Below are 11,855 nucleotides of genomic sequence, written 5' to 3'. Positions count from 1 at the left end.
CTTATAGTTTTAGTTATTCGTTTGTTACTTTATTCGCTTATGTTTTGTTATGCTATCCAGGAAAATCCCATATTTTCCTATGTGTTGAATTGGCTATTTGATTCTAAGTTCGTTACTAGTTGTTATGTTATCCCAGGAAAATCCCATATTTTCCTATGTGTTGAGTTGTTTGGTTCTTAGGTTTGATTTCAAAGTATTAATACTTACCATATGTGTAGTATTAGTTAAGTATTCTAAACTCCTAGATATACTACATTCGTATGACTATAACCTACAAACTTAGTTGTATTTTTGTATATTTGGATTCACCAGAAACGTACATTACAGTATTTTCGATTATTCTAGTGGATTCCAAAAGAGTACATTATTTGTATTTTCGTATCTTTGTCGACATTCTGAGGCGGATGTAATCGAAACTCAGAAGAGGTCCAGAGGCGTACTTTCGTATTTGGAACTCTGGTGATGTTCAAGGTGTACACTAGCTGTATATTCGAAGTCTTGCTGTCATCCAAAGGCGTTATTTCGCATTCGTAGTCCTAAGCCTATTCGTATTCGTTTTATCCTGTTAATTATATTCGTTATTCGTATTCATACTTAGTTATATTCGTATTCGCATTCGTTCTATCCTATTAGTTATATTCGTTATTCGTATTCGTACTTAGTTATATTCGTATTCGCATTCGTTCTATCCTATTAGTTATATTCGTTATTCGTACTTAGTTATAATTAGTATGATTTCTTTTACAAAAGACAATATAATTACAATATTTAAAAGAAATCTGTATTTAACCTGCAGTTCAAAACATCAGTTATCACAATCAAGACATTTAGTAAATAAACCATTCAATTGAAAATCATTTTAAGTACAAAATATATTTGTACTTTTGCTTGTATTCCCCCCCTGAAAAATAGTGAAAACAGTGAAAAACACGGAAAAAGGGTAGGGGTATGAACTCACCGGACGCAGAAATGTGTCGATTTCGGATGCTAAACGTCGAATCGAGGTCTGATAACACGTAAGGTTCCTAAGTAACATGAAATGGAATACAAATTTATCTAATTAGATTCATAAAATCTAATTAGATATGAAGTCACACTCCAACAAACGAAAACGCCCCAAAACGGGTGTTTGGAGTGACCCGGGTGACATCTACGGACGGGAATTGAAGCAAGGGACTTGGGATTTGAGTTTACTCCCCAAGAGTAAACTTCCTAATTGAGTTTACGGCCTATATACCACTCACACATGAGTTCACAGCCGTGAACTCATGTTGGTAAGATTTATGGTGCTTAATGGGTCACAAATGGATATTAACACTTGGAAATGCTTGGAATAATTTTACCTAAGGATTGGAATGAATTAAAATCACCAAATACAAAACTTAAGGGAGTTTACGGCCTTGGCATGGGGCCTATGGCCGTAAACTCTCATATTTCCTTGAATAAGTGTTTTTAAGGTCCCAAAATTAATCACATGTGATTCTAAAAATCCCTACAAGCCTAGAAATGAATTTGGGGCACCAATTGACACACTTTTAGGGGTTTACAGCCATGGGGCATGTTCTATGGCCGTAAACTCTCATATGTGAGGTTTTGATGTGTTTAAAGCCCTTAAACTATTTTTGGTTGGTCCTATGATTTATTCCAAGGCTTTTGGTGGTATTGGATGGCTTTCTAACACCTTAGAAGTGAGTTTACACCCATGTTTGAGGAGTTTACGGACCAAGCACATGCCTTGGCCGTAAACTCATATAAACCTCTCAAAATTCATGTCTAAGGTGTTCTAGGTTCATTTCCAATTTTCTAAAAGTCATATCTAAGTCTTGTTTGAGCCATGGAAGGGTTTAAGGGCTTAAAAACCCTCTAAATTAGTGTTTACGGCCTAGACACCTTCCAGGTCCGTAAACTCTTAAACAAGGCTCTAAATCATGTTTCAAGGCATTCTAAGCTCATTCCATAAAGTCATCTAGCCATATCTAAAGTCTAATTGTGGTTTGGAAGGGTTTTGTTGCTCCAAAAACCCCATTTATATGAGTTTACGGCCTAGGATAGTTCTAGGGCCGTAAACACATGATAATGGTCCTAATCCATAGATTATACTCGAATTTGAAGGCTAAATAGGTTGTATAGCATGCTAGGGAAGTTACCTCAAAGATTTGAAGCCTTAAACTTGAGATTTGGACCTTTAATTCTAGTTTGAGGAGAGTGGTTGGGGTGATAGTTGTAGAATGAAGCAAAAGCTTCAAAATGAAGTCTTAGAACACTTTAAATAGTGTTCGGGTTTTGGACACGATGAAATTCTACCCGATACCGGCTTTAGACGGGGCTTTTGGTCGCACCCGGCCAATTTGCCGTAACCCGATATGGTTGATTCTTGAAATGTTCCGATCATTAATATGAGGCGTTAGAATGAGTTCTAAGGGTATTTGGACACTCATTAAGTCATAACATAAAATATACAATAATGACTTAATAAAATGCCGAAATCGAAAATGAAACCGGAAACGGCGATTGGATAATCGGAACGAGTCGCAAGAAGGGTTACAATTAGGGATATGAATTTCGGGTTGTTACATTATCCCCCCCGTTAGAGGGAATTTCGTCCCGAAATTCAAAGATTCGAACACAGATCACGAAGTGAAAAGAGATACGAGGATGAATCTGCTGCTTCGGGTCTTCGCTTGACGTTTTAGTGAACCCTCACAATCGGGACGCGTCTTGATTTCGTTGGGTAGATACTTCTCAAAGACCGATGCATGAAGTATCAGATGGATGCTACTAGGTTCCGAGAGTAATCGAAGTCTGAAGGTTACGGAATTGATTCCACAAGGGTTGCGAAGAGTCTACTGAATCACTAGGAAAGTATTTCGCTTTTCCAAAGCATTAGGTCGATACTAGACTTGGCTAGACGTTCGGAAGGAAATTTCGGAAGTTTTCAGGAAAGGCATCGGGGAAGGAGCTGCAGGATTTTCGCTTTCCGAATGTCACATAGTCGAGGAATGCATGGAAAACTTTCTAAACTTTCTAAGTACTGCAAGTTAAGGAGGTTGAAATTTTATTTCTTAATAGTTCTTTGAAAAATTCCATTTGCAGGTGTAAGAACAAAAGAACTACCTATATAAGCATGACGTTTAGCTGCTTCAAGAAGTTGGGACTTGACTTTGATATGCTTATTGAAGGAAGGTACACAAGCTAGTGAAATATAGTGTCAAGCTAGAACTTAGAGAATGTAAACTGTTGTGTATATTATCTTCATGTATTCACTTAGAATAGAAAGGGTTCAATTCTTAGTGACACCCTGATATTCGAATATTTGGAATGAATAATATACTAATGTGAAATTCAATCGTCACGATATTTCATTTATGCATCAGTTTGTTGTTATGTTTTTGTTTTAAATTAATCAAGATTACACTTAAATGGGGGAGGTTTGTTGGTGATTTGTTTCACTAATGTGATTTAAGTGTAATGGGATTACTTTTGTTGACCAAAAGTGATCTTGATAAATATTAAACAAGTAAAGGAAGGTGTGGAGTGCACACTTGTTTAAGTTTATTCAAGATTAAAAGTAGATTGTTATTTAGGGGCGAAGCCCCTGAACGAACGGGGGTCCGGGGGCAGCGCCCCTGGAAGCGGGGTCCAAGGGGCGGCAGCCCCTAGCAGGGTCCAAGGGCCAAACAGTTTGGGTTATATTGTTGTATTGAAAATGCATCAGAAATCCAAATTTAGAATATTTGACCCGTTTTTGACTTGGTATTAATTCTTATAGAAAAACCGGATTTATGACGGTTTGTTGACTGTTGCCAAACTGTTTTATGACAGTTTTGACAGCTTTCAGACAAAGAAGGTATTTAACCGATTTTGGTCAGTTTTTTCTGGTACTTACAAAAATTCATATACTCATTCTCTGTTCTTTTCTCTTCTGAGTCTTATCCAATCAAAGATTAGGGAGTACCACCCAATACTTTGATTTGATATTTTATCCTTATTATCTTACAGTTTGTGTTTTGGAGTTAAAGGGTAAAATGGGAAAAATGATGTTTTGGACTTCTTTAAAGAATTAAGGATTTTAGTTCGATATGTTTTAAGTCAAAGGTAATTAGATATAATTATGGGGCTCTTCAATACTTTTTCGTGCATATAAAGAACGCCGAGAACAGAGTTGAAATGAAGAGGTTACGACTGTTTGAAGTTAAAGTGGAAATTGGGGGTTTTGTCCTACGCAAGGCGTATGAAAGTTACACAGGGTGTAACATCCTAAAAATTAGAGTAAAATTTTTATTTTTCAAAACCAACCCAAATATCATAATTGTTTACAAAACATTGTTTCAAAAGTATAAGTCATAACTCATAAATAAGAGTATCCCAAAATCCAATAACATAAAATCCGAAGGAATGTGCACGATAAAGTCTTTGCTTACCCTCGATCCTCTGAAGTACCTGAAACAACAAACAGAAAATGTAAGACAAAGCTTATTGAGTTCCCCCGAGTACAACCACACAACATAACAAACAACAACATGCATACATGAGCCTTCAACATGACTGGAGTGCCTCGTGGACTTATTTACTATCTGGATCGCTCTTAGGGCCTTCAGCCTAACTGGACTATCTCACAGGCCTTCAATATATCTGGGATGCCCTAGGTTTCTTGGCCTTCAGCACCAGCTAGTTCGCCTCAACCCATCAAACCATATCACGTCGACATATACAATATCAATCAATAATCAACAAAAACAGGTAGTCCTACAGATCTACCAGTCTAATCACATAACCAGTGAATACATATATCAACATAACAGCACACAATAGAACACGGTATCAAATCCAATGGGTCGGCCTTGGTGCCTTCCACCCATAAGTACAGTGAGGAAAACTCACCTCTCAGTCTAAAAAGATTATTGAACAGGATACAACTTCGAATATTAGCTCTACCGATCACCTATTCATCGGAACAAGTCTAACTTAACTTATAACCAAAATACCCAAAATACCCTTAGGTCAAACTTGGTCAAATCCTATTCAAAGTCAAAAAGTCAAACCTAGTCAACACATCTGAGTACGCCCAACGTACTCAGCTTGTACGCTTAGCATACACAAGCTTGACCAGAAAACGGGTTGGTTGACTTACGTACGCCCTGTACGCAATGGTTTCCTTTCCTTTCTTATTAAGAGCTTAATCCTTAAGCTCTTTTTCCTAAATTCCAGATCTAGTCCTAAACTAACTTCCTTAACCATAAAGTCTCCAACTTTATGGTCTTGGATGGATATTAAGTGCCCAATAACAAAACCTTAGCTTCTTAACTCATTAAGACATTGAAACTCATGCATGGAAGGAAACTACAAAAATAAAAAAATGCCCTTTTTGGTTACGACCAACATACCTGGGGTTAGGCCCAACGTACATGGTGACGCCCCAAAACTACAAAAATGCCCTTTTTGGTCCAATTTGCCACAATTCTCATATCAAGGTCTAGAATGCAATTAAATCTCATACTTAGGGTTAAATATAGAAATACATCAATATCAAGATGTTACAATTCTCCCCTACTTGAACTAGACTTCGTCATCGAAATCCGCAGTTGTGAACAACTCAGGGTAAAGTTACCGCATCTCTGCCTCAGGCTCCCAGGTCCATTCGAAATCTTTTTGATGTTGCCACTGGACTTTAACCAAAGACAACACCTTGTTACACAAGGCCTTCGTCTTCCGATCCAAAACTACCACTAGTATCTCCACATAATTGATGTGATCATCAACCTAAGTATCCTTTAAAGGAACAACCACTGAACCATCAGCCACACACTTCCGAAGCTGAGAACACATGGAAGGCACTGTGAATCTGATTGAGCTCCTTAGAAAAATCTAGCATGTAAGCCACCTTGTCAACCCTACAAATCACCCGAAATGGCCCAATATACTGGGACCCCAACTTACCTCTCTTCCTGAAGCATATTACACCATTCCAAGGTAATACCTTCAACAAAGCCATGTCGCTAACCTGGAACTCCAACTCAGATCGATGCTTGTCGGAATAACTCTTTTGCCGACTCTGAGTTGCATGTAGTCTCTGTCTAATTTGCTGAATAAGCTCTATTGTCTAAAGGACCACCTCAATCCTTCCCATGACTCTGTGACCAACCTCTCCCCTACAGATTGGGGTGCACCAATACTGGAATGGAAGCTATTGTTGTAGGAAAACTCAGGTAGGGGAAGGTAGGAGTCCCAACTCCCACCGAAATCTATGACACAAGCTCTCAACATGTCCTCAGGTGTCTGAATGGTCCACTCACTCTGACCGTCAGTATCCGGATGATAAGCAATGCTAAGATGGAACCTCGTACCTAGTTCCTCATGGAACTTCTGCCAGAAACGAGATGTGAACCGAACATCTCGATCAGATACAATGGAGACTGGAACACCATGTCGAGCAACAATATCGCGTACATATAAATCGGCCAATTTCTCGGCCAAAGAACTCTCTTGATTGGCTAGAAAGTGGGTGCTCTTGGTCAGACGATCCACTATAACTCATATCGCGTCGAATCCACTAGCCTTCCGAGTTAACTTGGTGATGAAATCCATGGTAATATATTTTCATTTCCACATGGGAACCTTCAATGGCTACAACTTGTCATGCAGCATCTGGTGCTCGGCCTTGGCTACCCGACAGATCAAACACCCCTCCACATACCAAGATATCTCTCTCTTCATGCACAACCACAAGTAGCTAAGCCTCAAATCCCGATACATCTTGGTGGCTCCACGGTGTATCGAAAATATGGACTTGTGCGCCTCCTCCAGCACAATCTGCTTGATCCCACCAAAATCTGGCACCCAAACCCATCCATACCGGCTCAATAATCCATGACTGTCAGTAGAAAACCTGCCAATCTCACCCCTAAGCCCTCTTGTTTCCAATTCTCCTTCTTGACCCCCTCAGCCTGAGCCTTCCTAAGAAAATCCAACAATAGTGAATCAATCTAAACCGTCATACATGGGCAGAATCTCGCAACGACCATATTCGATTTCCCTGGATGATACAGAATCTCGCAGTCATAATCCTTGACTATGTCAAGCGACCTACGTTGTCTCATATGCAGATTCGATTGATCCATAAGATATGTCAAACTCTTGTGATCCATAGTACACTGGAACCTATATAGATTATGTATTTAATAAAGACAAAACTGCAAAAATGGTCCCTGTGGTATGCATTTTTTTGGGGTTTTAGTCCAAACCATGACTTTTTTGGCTTTGTGGTCCTTTTAAACTAGTTTGTATGTAAAAATGGCCCCTCCGAAAATTGAAATGACTAAATTGCCCTCATGATATATTTTTTTATGTTTTTTCTATTTAATTTAATGTTTTATTTATAATAAAATAGGGCCCACACCCCACTCACTCACTCTCTCTCTATCTCTCTCACACACACATTCTCTCTCTCTCTCTCTCACACACACACTCTCTCTCTATCTATCTCTCTCATACACACACACACACACTCTCTCTCTCTCTCTCACACACACACACACTCTCTCTCTCTCTTTTTCTCTCTCTCTCTAACTTTGAAACCTGCACATTCACCACGCCTCCTCCTTTATTCCCACGATCGATCATAGATCAAAAGGCAAATAATGTCGAGCTACCCTTTTTGTTATTAATCTATCATACAGAAAAAGAAACAATAGCAGAGAGAAGCAAAGAAATCTGGTTATTGCTAAGTGAACTGATCAGAAACGATAGTATACAAGAACTGATCAGAAAAGAAGTTGTTGATGGTCAAGCAATTGAAATTTTTGTCACGAACTTATTTCAGAATATGAAGCTTCTACATCACATAGGTTAGGTTAATTTATCTGCATAACTCGATAACCAAAGCTCTCCTTCCTCGCTTTGAAACCTGCAACTCAACCCTCTCCTTCAGCTACCACATGTTATGTGAGGAAGACGGTGCCCCCACCTGCAGATGAAAACTCTGATCTAGTTCTGATATGGTTTCTCCTTCATCGAATCGTCATCTTCTTCGTTTGTTGGCCATCATCTAATAAAAAAACACACACACATACATACTGAGATCAATTCGATTTCAACAACAAACGTAGCAGAAGGCATCACCGATTTAACTTTATGCCAACCACAAACCACTTTCTCCGCTATATTCTTCAAACTCGCTGCAAGAGAAATCAAAGGCAGATAAACAAATGCATCTCAACAAACAACCCCTGTTTCGCTAATGATTTCCAATATGCCATTTAATCTCACAGATTCTTTCAAACTCTCACGCATTAAAAACCTAAAATTGTCTTCAATGTCACGCTAAGTATTTATGGATTTCAAAATCGTACCTCTTAGGGCTAAAATGGCTCAACGGGGGCCGCTTGGGTAGAGCGATTGTGACAACCGTCAACTTTCGGTCAAGTCAAAGTCAACTAAAAGTCAACAAGTCAAACCGGTCAACCCAATTGGCCGTGAGTACTAGAGTTTACGTTATATAACTTCTAAACAACTCTCTATTCTAATGAGAGATCATAAATCGAAAAGTGCGTTCACCTAAATCTCCTTAACCTGAAACGGTGGTACGTAGAAAGCCAAACCGATACAACAATGTTACATACTCATCGGGAGTATGCAAGATCCCTAATCAAGGCTTAGCGGGGTTTAAGGACCTTGCAGTGCGTAGCCGAACACTCAAAAAGGTCACCAGTGAAACCTCTCCCACATATCTCTAAGTATGTGAAACCTCTCCCACATATCTCTAAGTATGTGAAATCTCTCCCAAATCTCTCTAAGTATGTGAAATCTCTCCCACATATCTCTTTGTATGTGAAATCTCTCCAAGTATGTCAAATCTCTCCCAAATCTCTCCAAGTATGTCAAATCTCTCCCAAATCTCTCTAAGAATGTGAAATCTCTCCCACATATCTCTTTGTATGTGAAATCTCTCCAAGTATGTCAAATCTCTCCCAAATCTCTCTAAGTGTGTGAAATCTCTCCCACATATCTCTTTGTATGTGAAATCTCTCCAAGTATGTCAAATCTCTCCCAAATCTCTCTAAGTATGTGAAATCTCTCCCACATATCTCTTTGTATGTGAAATCTCTCCAAGTATGTCAAATCTCTCCCAAATCTCTCCAAGTATGTCAAATCTCTCCCAAATCTCTCTAAGAATGTGAAATCTCTCCCACATATCTCTTTGTATGTGAAATCTCTCCAAGTGTGTCAAATCTCTCCCAAATCTCTCTAAGTATGTGAAATCTCCCTCACGTATCTCTTCGTATGCGAAATCTCTCCAAGTACGTCAAATCTCTCCCAAATCTCTCTGAGAACGAGGAATCTCTCTCAAATCTCTCTCGAAAATCTCTCCCAACTTTCTATAATCACTCGGGGCATCCCGACCCTCGAATTTGGCGAAAATAGCCCAAGAACGGAAGTCTACGCGAAAAACGGACTTAAGGAAACGAACCCTCTGAACCGAAAGTACTATTCATGAACCGAACCGAAAGCACTATTCATGAGGGTCCGAACCGAAAGTACTGTTCATGTGCTGGACCGAAGTTACTGTTCATCCGAACCGAATCCGACCATGAAGGAGATCCGAACCGAAGGCTGCTAAGAAGAAAGGTCCGAACCGAACCTCGGGTAGAAGGGAGATCCGAACCGAAGGTACTGTTCACTACTGTTCACTACAGTTCCTTCGGTTCTAGCCACCCTTCGGGCCGAACTCTACCTTCGCGTCGGATAGCCTGCCTCGGACCGAACCCGCTTTCGCTTCTCGCCTTCACTTCGGACCGAGCCTCGGACCAGCTTCGCCTCGTTTCTTCCCTCCGGCTCGCGCCTTCGCTTCCGAGACTAGCCACCCGCGTCCGAACCCAAGCGCCGCCTGACCAGACTTCGGCCTAGGGACCGAGCCTCGGCCTAGGTCCGAAGAAACTTGCTGGAAATTGCATTTTTCGCCCGTTTTTGCATATTTTTGCGTTTTAAACCCATTTTTAATTATTTTAACATGGGATTTTCACCCAAAACTTTATTTTTAAATATAAGGCCCCTAAATTAATGATTTAATCACATTTTAAGGATAAAATCTTATTAAAAAGGAGTTGGTAAAGTACAAAAAGAAGAGTGTTGACTTTACCTTATTTTATGACACAAGCAACCCCATACCCACTCCATGATCAACCCACACTCCTCCCCATCATACCTTGTACTTTTTACCTCCCTCACAAGCCATCCCCATGCCTTTGAGAGCTGGATAATCATCCTCTCTCCTCATTTTCTTTCATTTGTTCTCATTACACAAGAAGATCAAACTCCTTTCTCTCTCACTTTCTCTCTCTAGAAACCCGAGATTCAAGGGCTGATCTTGAGAGTTTCCTCCATCTTTGGTAAGCATAATCCATTTCCTTTATGATTACATCAATTATTTCCACTCAAATCATGGATATCTTACACAAACTCCATTATATTTGTGTTAGAGCTTCGAATCTTCAACGGTTCTTCTAGTGTTCTTGGGTTGAACACTTCTCTTCTTCAACACTTATCTACTAAAATCACACAAGGTGAGTTCATACCCCTACATTTTCACGTTTTCTCAAGTTTTTAGGGGGGGGGAATACAAGTTAAAATGCTTAGAACATAACTACATTTTTCTAACAGCTTTTATCAGAAAAGTTTCACTCCATTCACGGACTGTTTTGGACATCTTAAATATTTTTGTTTTCAAAACTGTTTTAGGTGCATGTAGTTCCACTTCTTAGCTTTAAAATGACTACTTGCACATCTCCATACGATTTTTCTACAATTTATGGTGATTTTTACAAAACCGCCTATCATTTCAAACTTCAATCCGGACCAGTCTGTGATTATGGACTTTTTCACCCAAGTTAGGGATCATTAAAAATTATAATAAAAATTATGAACAAACTAGACTCATTTTCCAAACTCTCAGAAGTTACAGAACCTGATTTGGACATTTTATGATTTTTCTACAATTTTTCCAATATCAGTTACAGAAAAGGTTATTAACAGAAAAACACAATAAATTTCATTTCACCTTGTAACATGTCGAGCAAGGTATACATCGTTAGTTGATTTTGTGTAGTTGCAATATATGATAAATTTTGTATTCCTACATAGACATACATCAGAAAACACATGGATTTACATCTTCACAAGTATGACAAATATATATATATATATATATATATATATATATATATATATATATATATATATATATATATATATATATATATATATATAAATACGATATTACGAGGCTATATTCATTAAAATATAAACATTGATAAATTATGACAAGCAAGGCCTATGCTCATTCCCACGAAATCAATCGTTAAACTATAATAGGTATAGTTTAGGGTCATTCATATAACAAACACAATATTAAAGGTCTTACACTTACAAAAGAGTTATTGCCGCTATGGACGATTAAGATAAACTATAATAAGTATAGTTAAGCCATTATACCCCCACAAACGAACTCGACAGTTATAATTGGTATAGTTATGGTAAATACACATTACAAACAAAGTAATAAACTATAATAGGTATAGTTTATGTTTCATCTACTCTAGGAACTTAATTACAAGAAAGGAATTCACCATCACTTTGATAAGCTATTCATATGCATAGTTCAGGTTCACTAATCTCTATTACTCCCTGGTGAACTATGATATGTATAGGTTACACTCACCATCACTATCACTTTGATAAGCTATTCATAAGCATAGTTCAGGTTCACTAATCTCTATTACTCCCCGGTGAACTATGATATGTATAGGTTACACTCACCATCACCATCATTTTGATAAGCTATTCATATGCATAGTTCAGGT

Source organism: Lactuca sativa, chromosome 8 (genome assembly GCF_002870075.4).
Source record: "Lactuca sativa cultivar Salinas chromosome 8, Lsat_Salinas_v11, whole genome shotgun sequence".
Classification (NCBI taxonomy): domain Eukaryota; kingdom Viridiplantae; phylum Streptophyta; class Magnoliopsida; order Asterales; family Asteraceae; genus Lactuca; species Lactuca sativa.
The sequence above is the reverse complement of the archived record's forward strand: the minus strand, read 5'-3'. Positions refer to the sequence as shown.